The following is a 2,652-nucleotide window of genomic DNA, read 5'->3' as shown; positions in this document are numbered from 1 at the left end:
TTTTTGCCATTATTAGACCCAATATATCTGTCTTATATTCATACTGTACTTCAACACTATCTAAGGATGAAGATGTGATACTAAATTACAGATTTAGAAGAAGAGGAGAATGTGGGGTTTGCAGAAAAAGCTAGAGCGTTGGGAGGAGACAGGAAAAGAGATGAGTTATCTTTTATCCCCCTGCTTCAATTATTCAACGGGGATATAAATATGAAGGAGACGGGTGCTCTCGGAATAGAAGTCAGGAGGAGGGTGAGGGAGAGGGGTACCAAAGCCTGTAGTATAAGAACATCTCTGTGTTTACTAACGCTGAAAATAGAGGCTCAACGTTGTAAAATCGACTTATGCCTGCTTCATTGACCTAGGATCTGAAGGCTTTACAAAGGCTTAATTCTGGCTTTAAAAAGTGCATATATTGGGAATCTTCCATATTGCTTTTTTTGTATAAATACTCACCGATTAGAATAACTCCATAACGCTTATCAAAAAATTTAAGCTCTAAGATTTGCCATGATCACGATTTGCTGGTGTGGGCCAATACCTGAACATACATCTGGGAAAAGGAGATTTGTGCGTGAGAAAACGTACGTCTCTCCATCATGACGTCGTGAATGAGCTGGAGATTGTAGGGAGGGAGAAAAAAAGGGAGGGAGTGTGAGGAATCTGTGTTTAGTCGTACATGGGGAAGCGATTGTATATAGTGCGTGTATTTATATGTATATTTTTCGTTTCTGACTTTTCACCATACGAATTTGAAGTAGATGGCAATAGACTGATTAATACGGTTGTTTTTCACATTTAATGTATAGCCTATGCATGGGGACCGGGTTGCACATTTATAGCCATAAAAACATAGCCATACAATACGTTGCAGAGAAGCACATTTCCCCAAATAATTCGACATTTGGGTGTTCGCAAACGAGTCGCAACCGACGGACATTCGGTCATCTTGATTGAGCGCGTCGAAAGTATTTGTAAGTACACATGATTACATGCTACAATCTCTTACTCAGTGTGCAACCTAAACAATCGTATATAATTCTAAGGAAGCAAGCTTGCATAGATTTGACTGTATTATATTTGTATTCAGATGACAGGCCTACTCTAGCCTATGCAAATTGTATTCTCGTAAATTACTTTACATTGTTTTTTATTATCGAGCATAATATAACACACAGTCCCACCTATTAATGACGTGAGTTTATCTTTAGATATATTTTGCACGTTTTCAGTGAATTTATTTAGGCTGTGGGAATTAATGGCATGCTAGAATTGACATGAAATCTGAACTTCTCAAATCTGAATTGTGCAAACGGATATAGGGCTGGCCTTCCTCGATAAGCCGTTAAGGATTCCCGGCCGTCAACACGACCAGCAACTACCGGTAGCCTACTGTTGGTGGCAACCTCAGAGCGACCCTTATTAAAGCGTTTGTAGACGATATCAGTCCAGTGCACGTGTCTCGATATTTAAATCCACCTGGACACCATTGTAAACATATGGCTATTTTTGCATTGTTTTATCAGTTTTCTAATAGCATGTCAGATGTGGCTTGCTTAATACATTATCTACGTTTTGGTTTTGGCTTAGATACGTATCTGTGTTGTCGCGGGTGCTGCTGTCTACGGTCCAGAAATATCTGTTTCTCTACGCTCGTCCCAGTTGGAATCTTTTGTTCAGATACATCCGCTGTCCATGGTGCTGAAATTAGTTTTGCTGCACCTAAAGCTATAGCGCAGCTTGTTGATTTAAATAGGCCACTGACATTACCATAATATTTATGAAGCTGGCTAGCTTGATATATTTTAAGCTCTGATCCATACCATGCTCACACAGTTTGCTTTTATGTATCCCAGTATGTGAGGAGTGTCTCCCACTGTGCTCTCTCTCTCTCTCTCCCCCCCTCCCCCCTCCCCCCCTCTCTCTCTCTCTCTCTCTCTCTCTCTCTCTCTCTCTCTCTCTCTCTCTCTCTCTCTCTCTGTCTCACACACAAACACACCATTTTCATTGTTTCCCCCACTTTTTCTCTCTTTCTCTTTCTCCGTGTCTGTCTCCTCCTGCATGCTCTTGTTAGTGCTCTATAAATACACCATCATGCTAATGAAGTATCCAACAGTGTCTGTCTATCTTCCTCCACTACCCTTCCCTTCCTTCCCACCATCTGTCTCACCGTGGAGCTTTGTTACACCCTGTCCTCTCTCTCTCTTTCTCTCCCCTCCTCTCTCTCTGTCTTTCTCTCTCCATCTCTCTGTGTGACAACATGATGAAGTTGCATTCATTATTCAGCGCAGCAAATGAGTGGCTATATTTAGGTGTATTTATACTTTAGTACACACTTGTATGGCTGCTGTGTTGGCTGTGTTAGCACTGAGAGCACACTGTTGGACTGAGTGAGTGATCTTGACCTATCCCACTCCACTGTGGGAAGAGCTCATAAATCTGTACATTATGCACAGGTTATGGCAGAGTAAGTTCTGCTCTCATACTGTCCCTATACAGCGCATGGAGCCAGTACATATTAGTAACAACTAATGCACTGGTCTTTAGTGGCAGAAGCACTACTCACTGAACTGCTTTAGGTGAGGTTTTTGTTACTAGATGAATAGTGTACATATGAAGGTTGGTCTATGTCATTGTTTGGTCACTGTTTAG

This window comes from Coregonus lavaretus, assembly GCF_964263955.1.
Source record: "Coregonus lavaretus genome assembly, chromosome: 13".
Taxonomy (NCBI): domain Eukaryota; kingdom Metazoa; phylum Chordata; class Actinopteri; order Salmoniformes; family Salmonidae; genus Coregonus; species Coregonus lavaretus.
The sequence above is the reverse complement of the archived record's forward strand: the minus strand, read 5'-3'. Positions refer to the sequence as shown.